Genomic DNA, 15,818 nt, shown 5'->3' with positions numbered 1-15,818 from the left:
AATTATTTTGCTTCCCTCTTAAGGTCAATGATCCATTAGTTGAATAGTTGATGGTGAAATCAATAATCATTAATCACCAAACTGATTAATAATGACCATCCTCTGATTACCAAAAACTGATGGAGCGGTAATTTCTTCTGGTAATTTCTCAATGTAAAACCCTCATGCTACCTCTAATTTACCGCTGAAAAGGGTGTTGGGCTCTTCACACCATGTATTACCTTCAGGAGATTTTAAATAATCATGAACAGTCAAAAATGCTATTATTATTTAAGCCAATAAAGAGAGAGTTGTTGAGTATTTTAAAGGGTTTTATTTTCTATTCAAATGTTAATTATTCATTAGTAAAATATCAATCAGGTTACAGAATTTGGAAAACAGGAAAAATAGCATTAATACAGAACACATTACAGTCTGCATATACACATTACATGTAGGAAAGAAAATGTGATGCAAAATATCAGTCACAATTCTTAAAGAGTTTCCAAGAAAAATAGTCTTGCAAAGCTAATCAATAATTAAATAGTTTGCAAACAATCTCCCATTAAGAGAAATAAATGCATAAGTCAAATAAATCTTTTCAGACCTAATTAATTAGTCAAAGCATAAACTTAAAGTTTAGCATCTAAATCTGAAAAGCCTTTCAATTTGTTGCTGCTCTTCTGCATCTCTCTTTGTCTAAGGAGCAAGCATCCCCTCCTTCACCAGACCTCAAGGGAATGTGGCCTGCAGTGCCAAAATATGACGTGCCAGGACTTTGGGAAAAAAATCACCAGGGAACCCCCCACCTGACTCTCCTCGGACGCCCAAGGCTGCACCCATGACGATCTCGTACCTAACCCATAGAATGAAGCAAAGCCTAAGCCAAAATGAGCAAGAAGCCAGCTGAGCTAAGAAAGCCAGCCAGTGAGCAAAAAGCCAACCCCCCTCCAGAGAGGTCATTATTTATACTCTAATTCTTAGCAGTCTACACAAAAATGTTGCATCTTCAGGAAAACCTGTACGTGATTGGTCAGTCATGATGGCAAGAGTTCTCACTACCCTGACTCATTCTAAAATCCTGACTATACCAGTTTTAACAAAAGAAGCATACATGAATAAATACATTTATAAACATTTGCAACATTTACTAGGAAAAATGTTTCATTCTAATTCTCTTCCTTCCTTTCACAGCGCAGTAGGACGGATATTTTAACTAACTGGTATATTGGCACAATCACAAAAATGTACAGTTCAAGATGGCCTTGACTTCTTCGTGGTTTGAGGAAAGCTGCCACAGTCTGCGCATGCAATCTTTTCTGAAAATGCAAGTCATAGCCTTGCTGGATTCACAGGCAGCCATTTAATTCTAGGCCCCAAAAATAAAACAGACAAAAAGAGAATATTAATTTCATGTAAATCAGCCCATTATGTTTCCCAACTCCATACTATTACCCCTTATAAATGTTTACCTAGCCACGCTATTAGTGTAAAGCAGTTTTCTATTATTTATGACAACATGCAAAATAAATGTGCAATGTGCAACATAGCATTTTCATGCTTTATAGTAAATTTTAAAAGCACACACAGTTAATACAGCGCACATAGCAACATGCTTTAGTGTTTTAGATAGCTTTTCATGCAACAAACCATTTAGCCCCATGTGTAGTGTTTGGTGCATTATTAATTCACACACATTATAAAAAGAGGTGTTATTAACTGAAAATGTTTATCTAAATATGCAACAAGTCAATGTCTCTTAAGACAGGAATAGTGAATTTAGATGACAAGGGATGAGCTGGGAAGAGAGAAACACATTCTATTAATCTTCAAAGCTAAAAAGGCCACTTTTCTCTACACTGCAAAAACACATTTTAATGCAGCACAAGCATTTCAGACTGAATAGGCCTTACTTTCATGTTTTTCATGTGCCATGTTTTTAACTTGCACCAAAAAGTGGGTGGCAATTTAAATGCAGTCTGTGTGAAGCACAAAAATAAAACAATGCCTGACTGCAGATGAAATCTGCTCCATCAATTATGTTTGGTGTGTATTTACATGCTGATTCTCTCGATGGCTCTCCACATGTTCTGGCTCTTATGGCCAAGCCGGAGCCTGACTTGGCTCACTTATGAATTTGTTGACTTGTCAGCCTCCAACACATACATATATACATACATGTAACATAAGTTAGTTTTAGTGCTAGCATGCCTTACAACAGTCTTTACAGGAACTGGGGCTCAGTACTGCCTGATTATGAAAATCGGCATCCCCTGACAACCAATATTGCAAAAGAATAAGCTGAAACGTTTCTACCTTGGTCATGTCTCATTTTCAGTACTCTTCTGCCCATGGCTGCCAACCCCTAGCATTGATATATTTGCAAGATGAAGGTCTGCCTAATGAAATGTCTTTACTTTGGGCTAGCAGTTCGTGTCTCACAGTGAATAGCATCTCATGCATGCCAAAACCACGTGTTGGTTAACAACTCAGTCAATACCACTATTGTGTCATTACCACGAGTTCTATTAAAATGCAAGTTATTACAACGACTTGCTTTAGGGAAGCGCTGAAGTTTGGAATAGTTTAAATTAATAATCCAACTCCAGTCGGTGTATCGGTAGGGAAGGTGTTGGACTTAAAATCCATCACCAGTCCAACACCACATTCCCTAAAGCAAGTCATTGTAATTACTTGTGTTGTAATAGAGCTCGTGGTAAGGTTGCAGTTGTGGTACTGACTGCGTTGTAAAGGCATTATGTTGTAATGCCTACGTTGTAAGGATGTTTCTCTTCTCAGCACTCTGTACCAGATTCTAGTGCCACACAAGCCTCGCCTTCAGTCTTATATTCTTTCAACCAATTCTTACTGTCTGTCACAGATCAGTCCTACTCATGTTATCAATGTAGGATTTGGAAAATGATTTATTGATCATTTCTATTAGTTGCTTTGGCTGTTCTGCCGTTCTCTGGATACCTTATTTGATTTTGTTAAAGGAATATCTACTGATTTTGAAATGTAAAAGCTATTTAGCTGGTACACAGGTTGTTATCCCCCATTCTCACTGTGCTTAATTTGTAAAAATATAAGTGCCAGGGCTCTGGCCAGGAGGCTACTGCAGCTTGCTCGTCACATTGCCCCTGCCATGCTGCCAAACATAGTAACAAAACAACTACTAACTGTCACACTCAACAAGTGGAACAATTCGGACCATTTCAGGCCTCCAAAGCTATTAAAATGGCTTGGGCGGCAGGTAATATTCATTTTTAATGTGTATTCAATTTATAATTAGCTGTTGTTGTGGTCATCTCTAAATTAGCCAGACTGCACCACCTTGTGGCAGACTTATCACAAGCTCTGGTGTTGACAATTAAGTGCCGGTGCCGAGCACCGGAAACCACCGGATCAAATTAAGCACTGCATTTTCACCTTATCAATCCCCTAGAGCATATCTTTTCATAGGTGAGGCACTGTAATTTGGGGAGCTCAGTAACTGCTGCCATTCTTAGGTGCTGTAAATAGCAAGCACTAATACCACCCAGATTTATAATACTCAAGGACAGAAGGCTAAGTCGCGATTGCCGGGATTTTAACTCATAACTTACTTTTAAAGATTCATATCAACAGCACTTGCTTAAGTCACTGGATTTTCCTGATTTGATGAGTGCTTTTTCAACAGCTTGAACATAATTGTTATATTTATCTGCTTGTTGTTGATGCATGACATTTGTATAATATTCTGCTGCCTTTTGTAATGCCTCAAGGCACTCCAGCTGCCTTTAGACATGTTTGCACCCTCACCATGTACACTTGAATTGTAGCTCATCATTGCCTCCGATTGCACCCGCAGTCAAGAAAAGTGCGCACACAAACATAGGGTTAATGCACACAGAGCAAAATTATTTGAGGTTTGATTATTGGTGAGTTCTCTGAATATTAGTCCAGGCCCTCTTTTCTACTTTTGAAGTATAGTATCAGGGTTTGTGTGGTTGTCTGGAAGAGCTTACGGCAGTGTAACTGCTTTGAAAGGATAATTGTGTTTCAGTGAAGAGTTTTTGTCTCTGGACATGAACCTGAATATTGCAGAGCTGCAGAAATAGGATATTGATTTGTGTCAGAAGAGTACATTGTCATTGTTTTGCTGCCTCTTTTGTCTGTAACTTGGAATCAAGCGATAATATCAACATCTGGCCCATAATGCTGCCTGTGAGAAAGTGGTTTATTCATTGGGATAGGTGGTAGCTGTAGGAAACTGTTATTTTTATTTTGGGGGTGGGGGTGAAGACACTTCTCATGGAAACAACCACAATCTCTGTCAAGGTTAACCACATAAGCCACAAAATTAACCTGTGCTTATCCCTCTGGTGGCTTAGCAAAAAAAAAGCAGTCAGGCTAAACTTAGAGGCACTGTATTTACTATTTATGCAGCCCACAAACAGTAATAAAGTGGAAACACAACACAAGAAATGTAAAACAATAGAGTACATTTTAATACATATATTGACACTAAAACAAATTAAATCTAATCAGTAGAACTGGAGTTATGATTTTTTGATTTTTATGGGGAAAATAGCACCTAAAAGATCAAAGTGCCAGCCGTGTGTATCTGGTTGCCTGAAATCGGAGCAATGCCAAATGTTAAGGTTGACTGCGATGGACTGTGGTCTGGCTACACAAGGTGGATAGGACACGGTCTTGACTTTCCTTCGGACTTAGACGAAATGTAAAAGAAAGGTAGAGTTCAGTGTGACAAGACAGCCATGTGTGTCGGAGCTGGAGGCATCGTCATCAAGGGGCCACTTAGCGGAGTCAGGGTGAAGATTTCTATGTTTGGAATTTGGCACTTTATTGGAAGTCAAAAAGCTCTGGTGGGACGAGGCTGCAGGCTGTGGTCAGCGAGGGTTCCACAAGGCCACTGAACAGGATTTGCAGCTGCAGAGAAGAACGTAGGGGGAGCTACCGGGGAGTCAGATTGACCAACCATTCACCTTGAGCATTTTGGAGATCTGGTAGGTCCTGGACATCTGACAGTTCTCAGGCCACTTTTAGGTGGAAAATGTCCTAAGTCCAAACTGGGTTACTCAGGAACACACCCTCAGCATCACCATCAAGGTCCCAGGAATGGAGGGGCACCCCTTGGGTGTCAGGACTCTGTTGTAAATATGTTCTTCTCCTTTAATATGGTTTCCAACCTGTTTTAATCTATAGCCCTACCTTTCTGTTAGCTCTTTACTGTTCTATTAGAATACTCACAATGTTCTATGCATTCCTCTAAGTTAAACTACATTCCAGACATGCCAGTCGGTGTCTGGTCAGCTGGAGTGGTGCACGCTTTGTCTATGCCCTGTAATTAAACTCTTTCACTCATCTTGAAGAGACTCCTGCGTTATTACTACAATTACTTACCTCATTTTGACGACGATCTTCGGTGTTGACCAGATGGGAGGCGGTGTCTCCGGAAAAGCAGAATTTGATCTCATCGCAGATAAGACAAGCGGCACCCCTCCTAAGATACCACTGCGTACCATGTGACTTCATCCCTGACGTAAGGAGTTTTACAAAAGATCCTAAGGAATTGTGCAGGAATAAAGCGATCCCGGAGTGGAGCTGATGACATCTTATGAACTGTGAGTTACCCACCCGCATGCGCAAGTCTTGAGCGCAAACGATGTTGCTAGGCAGCAGGCAGCAGCTTTACGCTGCTGACGTTGCTAGGCAACTGGCACCAGCTTCGTCCTCTCGCTTTGCACATTAGCATTTCTACGCTCGGAATGTTGCCAAGTGACAGTGTTTCTAGCCAAGACTGACGTTGCTAGGCAGCAGGCAGCAGCTTTACACGATCGACATTAATAGACAATTGAAAGCAGCTTCGTCATCTCGCTCTGCACATCAGCATTTATTCGCACACAACGTTGCTAAGCAACAGTGTTCCCGCCCTCAGAGCGTTCAAGCACATTCACAGCGCTTGCTACGTAAAGCGGCCATTTTAGATTGGGGAAGTTTCAGATCCAAGTCTGAACTGCTTCTCTACTGCATTAGTGCCTTCTACTGTGTCTTTGGAGAGCGTGGTAACCAACATATATAGTTTCAGCTCCAGAATATTTTTCCTTTTATGCAAACATTTTCTTGTCAATTGAAAAAAAAATAAAAAGAGAAAAGAAAGTTTGAGCACAACTAATACACGCTCACTCATATAAAGCCAAAGACACAAGTGTGACCTGTACACGGTGATACACTCACATTCTTTGCGTGCAGTATTCATAGGGTTTTTAGTTATTACAGTTTTATTCATCCCACAGTAAATGTGCAAAATTCCAGTATAAGTGCTAACGATCAAAATTTTTAACTGTATTTCTACTTACATCAAATACCTTCTAGTTCCTGTACGTAACGCATCAGTATGGCTGGGGAACATCCTTTACAACGCAACTATTACAACGAAGTACCTTTACGACGCAACCATTACAACGCAACTCTTACAACAAATTGCGCTGGGGGGCGCTTTAGGATAGGGAATAGTTTCCAACACATTCCCTACTATCCACGGGGACTGGAGTTGGAATAGTAAATTAAACTATTCACTATCCAGCGCCCCCCAACGCAAGTCGTTGTAACACCTTGCGTTGTAAAACTTGCATCGTAAAGGCATGCGTTGTAATAGCATGCGTTGTAACGTCGTACATCCGTATGGCTCAACAACCATGTCCACAGATAGCAGTACCTTTACCTCCTCAGTTTCTCAGTGAACCAGGGTCACCTTCAATATCATGGGAAGACTGGATAGTCATGTTTGACAACTACCGGGATGCCTTGGAGGGGCAAGACTTTTCTGAAAAACGCAAGAAAGCTCTTTTGTTAAGTGCTCTGGGCAAAGAAGGTCAACGTGTATTCCAGTACCTTCCTCAAGCGCTACAAAGCAGTGGACAGTCTATACCAGATGAATACAAATAGGCTATATCAAGACTCGAAGTCAGATTTGCAAAGGAAAATAATCTGGTTATGAACAGATACAAGTTCTATACTCACAAACAACGTAATGAGGAGTCCATTGATGATTTTGTTGCGCGTTTGCATGAATTATCAGTAAAGTGTAATTTTGGGGCAATGACTGCTGAGTTGATCCGTGATCAACTCATCGTACAATGTAACAATAGGAAAATACATTAGCGGTTATGGGCAGATAAAAATCCTTCTTTAAAGTTAGCAGTAGACTTAGCAAAAGTTGTTGAAGAATCTGAGAGATATATGAAAGAGTTACAAAACATAGTTTGCAACAACAAATTTCTAAAGTGTCTGAGAAGTACACGAGTGAGTATGAGCCTGGGGATGAAGAAGCTACAGGTATGGTGAAGAATAAAGGGAAAAGTTTTCAAAGGAAAAATAATTTTGTAAAATCTCCCGGTAGATTTTGTTCAAGATGTGGCAACAATGCACATACCTCTGATGCTAAATGTTGTTATGCAAATAACAAAGAATGTCTAAAGTGTGGGAAGTTGGGACATTTATCACAAATGTGTTGGAACAAAGGTCGTTCCAAAGTGGCTGTGATTGAGGATGAAACCATAGAAATTAGGAGAGAAAGAGACAAAATATTGTTGGTTGATGATCCTGACATCAATGTTTGCAATGAAAAAAGAGAAACAAGACCCAAAGCAGAGTTCAAGGTTGATGGGCATAAAGTAACTCTGATGGTGGACACAGGTTCAAGATATACTATATTCCCGGAGTCTTTGTTCAGGAAAGAATGGGGGGATTTGCCATTGAAAGCTAGTGATATTTCTCCTACTGGTTATCAAGGTGTGATCATAGAGTTATTAGGATACTTTGACTCAGACATATCCTTTATGGAGAGGTCAATCAAAGGGAAAGTTTATGTTGCTATTGATGGACCACCAATTCTTGGCTGGATTCATCAATACGACTTACATATAATAGTAAATCCAAGAGCAACCAACCAAGTCATGGTAGTTGATGATTACAGACTTAGTGATATTTTGCACGATGCAAGAAGATTGTTTAAAGATGAATTAGGAATATTAAAAGGGTATGTGCATAAGATTCTTGTTACGAATGGAACTGTTCCGGTACAACTCAAATTGAGAAGAGTTCCACTTTCAGTTAGAGAAGAAGTTAAAAATGTCATTAATGAAATGTTATAAGGTGGTGTCATGGAACCTGTCGAAGCCTCCACATGGGTGTCCCCAGTTGTCATCATGCAGAAGGCGGATGGCAAGGTAAGATTTTGTGTAGACTTAAGATCACTGAACAAAAATGTTGTGGCAGACACTTTTCCTCTATGCAATACCGGAGAGTTAGTGTCCACTTTACAGGGTGCGAAGTTCTTCACAAAATTAGATTTGAAGAGCTCGTATTCGCCTTGATGATGATTCTAAACAATTAACTGCATTCATAACCACGGAAGGCACATTCCAGTTTACTAGACTTCCGTTTGGATTGATCTCAGCTGCCAGCGTTTTTCAACGTATGGTAACAGAAATCTTTAAAGGTATAAAAAAGCAGTGTTTTTCCAAGATGACATTCTTGTTTATGGTGACACCATCTCGGAACACAATCAAGTGCTTAAATCTGTGTTGCAAAGAATTGATGAAGCAGGTCTAAGGTAAAGAAAAATTTTCTTTTCTTGTTCAACGGATAGAGTACTTGGGTTATGAAATTTCAACTCAAGGTGTTAAAACGAAACAAAATCTCTTACAGGCCATACAATCTGCTCCGTGTCCCACTAATAAGGATCAACTCCGCTAATTCATGGGTCTTTTAGAATTTTATTCTAAATTTGTGAATTACTTCTCAGACAAAACACTGACATTAAGGCTTTTGCTAAAGAAAGGAGTAAAATTTGCATGGAGTGATGGTCATAGTCAATGTATAAATGCCATCAAGAAAGAATTGTGTGAAGCTAAAGTCTTGATTCCCTTTGATATTAAGCACACTTCTGTATTAATGGTTGATGCGAGTGCTACCGGGTTGGGTACTGGACTTTGGAAGAAATATCATGAAGGAGAGAACACTTTTGGCTCTTGCACCCTTTCTTTGTCTGAAAGAAATTGTTCCATTATCGAAAAAGAGGCTTTAGATCCTGCTTGGGGTGTACAATATTTTAGGACATATTTATGGGGTATGAAATTCCAAATCAAAACAGATCACAAACCACTTATTAGGGTTTTGTCTCCTGGTGGTGCTGGGAAAGGCTCCCCAAGATTAGCACGACTTGCTCCTAGACTTCAGGAGTTTCAGTATGATATTTCCTACATTCAAGGTTGGCGGAATGTACAGGCTGACTGTCTTTCTAAACTCTCAGTCAATAGTGATGACACAACTGTTGCTTTTGAAGATACTCAAGATGAAGGTGCTGTGGTCTTCATTCATGATGTCCTAGCTTTAGGTGATAATACTTTTACCAAGGACGAATGGGGTGAAGCAATGAAAAAGGACACTGTTCTTAATGAGGTCATAGAGTTTGTGAGATTTGGTGCATGGCGTGAGATTTGTGTTCAACCCTCAGTCCGACCATTTAATAAAATTATAGATGATCTTTCATTATGTTGTGACAGCATTCTCATGAGAGGTGACAGATACATCCCACCATTTAGTTTGAGAGTGAACTTGTTGAAACTGGCTCATGAAGGACACTAGGGCAAACACTTACTCAGCGCTGACTTAAGGCAGACTTTTGGTGGCCAGCTATGGATGCACAAGTGTCGTCTTTGGTAGAAAATTGCACTGCTTGTAGAGATGGTGAAAAAAGACTCAAGATTGCTTCTGGTTCTACATTAGGTCACATTGTCACTCCGGATCAACCATGGAATAGTGTGTGTCTAGACTTCATTGGGCCCATGGATGAACGCCCTGTCTCATCGATTTTCAATTGTAGTGGTTGATGTTTTTTCAAAATGGCTTACTGTGGAGTTTGTTAAAGATATCACCACTGACCGCACTATACAATTTCTTAAAGATATTTTTCTTGTTAAAGATTACCCTTAAGTACTTATCACGGACAACTTATTTCACAAAAAAAACGTTTGTTTTTAGCAAGTTGTGGAATTATCCATCATCACACTTCTCTCTATAATCCTCAAGGGAATGGTGTGTGCGAGAGGGCAAACAGAGTGGTTAAAGGGATAATTCAAAGGGCATATGCTTCAGGTGGCTTAGCCAGCGAAATGGCTCAAGAGATGGTGTTGGCTTACCGAACAACGTCTCACAAACAAGATTGTAGGTCTCCTTTTGAGCTCATGCGTGGTAGATGTCCCAGCACTCAACTTGCGCCCTCTTGGATAAAAAATTGTGTTGTTGAGGGAGTTAATTCAGAATTGCTTGCATGTACCTCTTACTCGTTTTCTGTGGGTGATTTAGTTAAAGTCAAACCTGGGAGGGTGACCAAGGGACTATCAAAGGTCCCTACATGGTCAAATAAATATGTCCCCATTATGTAGTGTTGGATAATGGTGAGAAGTGGAACCTTCGCAGAGTGGCCTTATACAGTACATCTACATTCTCCAGTGACATCACTCATAAGACGAAAAGTTGCCAGTCAAATAGTGGGTACATGTTACCTACCCCAGAAGATTTTACTCTTGCTACAGCTCCAATGTGTCACAGTCAGGAAGGTGGTGGTGATGCCTCTCATCTCTCTGGTGTCCATGATCAGGTTATTCACAGGAATGTTCCTTCTCGTTAGCCCAATGATACCAGAGTTGTTAGGTATCGCAGACTATTTGAATGATTATGTACGTTAATGGAGCAAATTGTAATCTTACAGATCCTTGGTTCATTTATTGTTATTGATTTGTTTCATTCCAAAGGGGGAAGATGTGTTGTAAATATGTTCTTCTCCTTTAATATGGTTACCAACCTGTTTTAATCTATAGCCCTACCTTTGTGTTAGCTCTTTACTGTTCTATTAGAATACTCACAATGTTCTATGCATTCCTCTAAGTTAAGCTACATTCCAGACTTACCAGTTGGTGTCTGGTCAGCTGGAGTGGTGCACGCTTTGTCTATGCTCTGTTATTAAACCCTTTCACTCATCTTGAAGAGACTCCTATGTTATTACTACAATTACTTACCTCAGACTCACTCTAGGAGAGACCAGGTGCAGTGTTCAAGGTCTTTGGAGCTTGTTATATCCCTGTAGCTCACACTGGAGGCCAGCCAACAAGCTCTTGGAATCAATCTTGGGTTCAAGCAGCAAGGCTGGTCTCAAGCAGCAGGGCAGTCATCTGAGGATACAAGACCTCAAGCAGCAGCACAGTCCTCTGGTAGCAGCAGGACAGTCCTCTGAGGTACAAAGCAGGACTCAAGCAGCAGTGCAGTCCTCAGGGGGAATAAGGCAGTCCTTCTGGTGTCCTCCACAGGTCCTGGAGTGTACTGACAAATTGGTCTGAGGGTCCATAGTTATACCTAGGCCAGCCTTTGAAGTAGCAGAATTGTCTAGGCTACTCTCACACCTGGACTGTTACTTCTTTCCCCTGTCCAGCCTCCTAGTAATCCAGGGCGACAAAAGACTGATGTCAAGTTCCTTTGTGAGTGTGCTGTAGGTAGCCCTTTGAAATTTAAATGGGGCGGCAAACATTTCCACCCCTCCTATCCTGGCAGGATGGTCCATCCTGCCAACACCTAGCCCACTTTGTCTCACTGTCTGGGAGGAATACACAAAGGCCAACTGCCAAGGTATTCACAGTAATGTGGCCAAGCACATAGGCTGTATGCACCAAATGGTTAGGAAAAGAAAAAGCCAACTCTTAAAAAGTGACTAGGGGTGGGCGGAATTTGTGTAATCGCGTTACGCAAATCTCCGCGAAACGGTAAAAAATCTCCGCGAACACGCAGAAATTCAGCGAACAGGCAGAATTGCTTATTCGTGTTGCTTTTTTACTGTTCGCAATCACTGTTTGTGTGCTCGCGGAGAAATATCTCGCGAACATGCAGTATTTCGAGAAGTTGCAGAATGCAGAATTTTGGGCAATTTTGCGTCCTCCGCGGAACGCGAAATTACCCACATTCCGCAAATTCCGCGAGCGGAACGGAATTTACCGCCGAGGCCTAAAAGTGACATTTTCAGAATTGTGACTCAAAATACGAATTTACCATTAAAGAGTATTTTAAAATACAATTTATTTGATACCAAACATGAAGTTCCTACTTGTTCACAATCAAAAGTTAGCAATTACTAAATTTAATAAGGGAACCCAATGTCATCCTAGGGAAAAAAAATATTTGGAAGTTTCTTACTAACAGGATATGTAATGCACTCTGCAGTATGGTTAATTTAGAGCCTAATCTATGGGTGACTGATATGTATGGAAAAGGGTAGGTTTAAGCCTGGCAAAAGATATATATATATATATATATTTTTTTTTTTTTGGCCAATTCAAGGTAGAGTGGTGCCAGGTCTCCTGGAAGTGCACCAAAGATTTGCTTTTTCTCATCACACAAACAGCTATATGTTCTTCCTTTCTCTAGGTTGCACCACTTGAGGCAGGACCAGTTGGCCTGCCCATCACAGACCTACAAAATAAAGGTTGTATAAAAGTTTTTAATTCACTGTGTAGTACTAGACACCAAGGTCCTAAGGAATTGCTAGATTAGCATGAAACATGTCGACCTAAATAGAGGGTTGCAGATATCTTCGCCACTTACCTTCGTAGCGTCTATCTCCCCTCCCACTATTTTAACCAAGGGAGTCAGCCACGTTATTAAAAATCCTTGTGGACTAACTTACCTTTTTTAATCACCACCACTTAGTCACGACTACACAATTTTTCTGCCCTCTCACACGCATGCACCATATGGCTGGAACAAAAGATCTCCGCTAAAGAGCCTCTTCGCGGGTGCCCGTCAGACATTGCACCGCCAGTCTGACGAGGAGTAGGACCCATATGATGAAGCATGACACCTAGCTTGCTGGGTGTGTGAGGGTTCTAGTTCCCAAGAGGGAATATTCCCTTTCTTCTTTCCCTCTTGTCTTTCTCTATACACACACACTCTTTCTTTCTAGTCCTACTGGGGAACTTTGTTCTATATTTTGTTACTAGTGTCTTGGACGTGTACACTGGACCCCAATAAAAATTGTCCTCCCGAAGTTCCTTTCTTTGTCAAAATATTATGCACGGGATCCATCCCGTGGAACCCTAGAGGCTACCTATAGTATTATTTTACTGAGAGGACCACAGAGGCCCCTCTGTTGACAACCAGTCACCCAGGGCCCTTGAACCCAATATACCCATATTCAATCTACTCCTCTCTCAACACACCAACCTAATATGGAAGATATTCCAGGGTTGAGCTTTGATGAGGAAGCCATAGCCGAGGCACTGAGAGCAGCTCCTTCACTTTCAGGGGTAGGAACTGCGACAGCTTCAGGCAGTACTAATGAAGATTGGACATCGCTTACTACCCTTAAAAAAGAATGGCTCCGGATTACCATCCACGGGGCCATGATGACTGAATATCTTAGAGCTAAAATAGCCCCCCAGGGTTTAATTGTTAACATTGTACCAAGGCTCTTCCTCGAAGATGGCCAATTCAAGGTAGAGTGGTGCCAGGTCTCCTGGAAGTGCACCAAAGATTTGCTTTTTCTCATCACACAAACAGCTAAAAGGCTAGCAGATGCCCTTATGGTCAAAATTACTGCCATGGAAGTGGCTAGTAGGGGTACAATGAACAAAACCCCATTTACGACCAAATTAGCTGAAATCAACCAAGAACTTACAGAGAATCAGGATTTTCTCCTCAAACAGAAGATGACCAAATTACAAAAAGATATAGATAAGTTTGATAAAGAAAGAGTCTACCCCTATTTAAAGGATGGATATACCAATAGTAGAAACAGCTACTCCTCTGATGAAAGTACGGACAATGGCAGCCGGAGGGGATCCTCCGGCAGTGACTCTAGTGGTAGCTATCCAACTAAAAATAGTCGGAACCAGCGACGTGGTAATTGGAATCAAGGATACAACAATGGACCCTTATTCCATTGCCCGCCACAAATGATGCAACCCTGGCAGTACTCCTTTTTCCAGCAGGGCCCGCCCAAATTTTACCCTTCGAATCCCCCTTTTCACGACAGAGGCTGGGGCAGAGGAAGAGGGCGCAAGCGAGGGCCACAAAAGGGTGTACAGTGGCAAGATCAATCAACCACAACACCGGTGGAAACCAGGAGCACGACTCGGGGAAGGAGAGTTTGATTGTTAATCTCTCTGACAGGACACTTACCTCTACTGAGATTAACATTCTTGAAAAAGGTTTAGTCTATGTCCCTACCCCTACACCTGACAGCTTAATGAAATGGTTGAGCTGAAACAATTATTCAGGAAGATTTGCCTCCGTTCCTTTTTTCAAGATAGACCAGACACTGAAACGACAGACACTGGCTTACTGAACCCCTCTACTTTCACCCCGACGGATAACATGGTTCCGCCTGCAGTGTTAGCTTTTGAGGGAGCTGTACTAAAAAGCCTTGAAAATAAACCTGAGACACAGTGTTTTAACAACCTAAGCACAATGGAAAGACAGGCTGTTCAATCCCTAGGAAATGACACCTCGATTGTCATCAAACAGGCAGATAAAGGGGGCGCCACGGTCATTCAGAATAGTAAGGATTATGAGGTGGAGTGCAAACGCCAACTGGCCAATCGCTCACATTACCTTCCCCTCACTGTTGATCCAACTAAGAGACTCACGACATCTATCACTAGCCTTATCATGGAGGGTGAGACTAACGAATGGATCACAATGAATGAGGCAGCCTTCCTTCTAACCACTGAACCTGTAACACCTTACTTCTATACTCTCCCAAAAATTCATAAGGGCACGTCACCTGTCTCGGGGAGACCTATAGTTTCCCGGAATTGGCTCTCTACTCGAACCACTCTCAAAATTTTGTGATGCCTTCTTGCAACCGCTAGTCAAGAAAATTCCATCATTTCTCCAAGACACGAGGGATGTACTCCGTTTGATAGATAATATTGAAGGGAGGGAGGGTGTTGACCTGCTGCTAACATTAGATGTGGAAGCACTATACACTAATATTCCACAACAAGCCACACTTGAAGCTGTAGAAGCCACCCTCCGTAAAGAAGAGTGGTCTTCCCCTACCCCGATCTCCTTCATCATGGCATGCGCCAGCATAGCCCTCACTGAGAACTTTTTTCAATATGGGACCCAATTATACCTTCAAATTCAAGGGACTTCCATGGGTTCAACTTTTGCTCCTAGCCTGGCCTGTATTTACATGGCAACATTTGAGGAGGAAGTAATCAGAACACCACAGAACGCCTTCCTGGGCAATATAACACTCTGGCGTCGCTTCATTGATGACATCCTAATTTTTTGGAGGGGAGATCGTTTGTTATGTGAGGCCTTTTGTACTTGGATTAATGGACAAAATCCCTATCTCAAGTTCACAGGGACTATTTCTGATACCTCCATCCCTTTCCTAGATCTCAGGATCAATCTAGAGGCTGCTGGTCTGAACACCACACTCTACCGCAAGAACACAGATAGAAACAGCTTACTTCTGTACAATAGCTACCATCCAAAAGCCCTAAGGGACAATCTCCCGTATGGTCAATTTCTGAGAGTTCGCAGAAATTGTACCACCAACACTGACTTTAGACAGGAAGCCGCCACCCTACAGCACAAACTGAGAGACAGGGGCTATCCCACTAGATTGATAAAAAAACTCCTACAAAAGGGCGGCAAACAACCCCAGAGAAACACTACTGGAGACTTGAGTAAAAGACCCCGAGGATGTGATCACTTGCGTGACCACATTCACAAAGAACTCTACCTTCTTCAAAAAGACTATTAACAGACAT

The sequence above is a fragment of the Lissotriton helveticus genome, chromosome 4_1 (genome assembly GCF_964261635.1).
Source record: "Lissotriton helveticus chromosome 4_1, aLisHel1.1, whole genome shotgun sequence".
NCBI lineage: Eukaryota > Metazoa > Chordata > Amphibia > Caudata > Salamandridae > Lissotriton > Lissotriton helveticus.
This window is presented reverse-complemented; position numbering follows the sequence as displayed.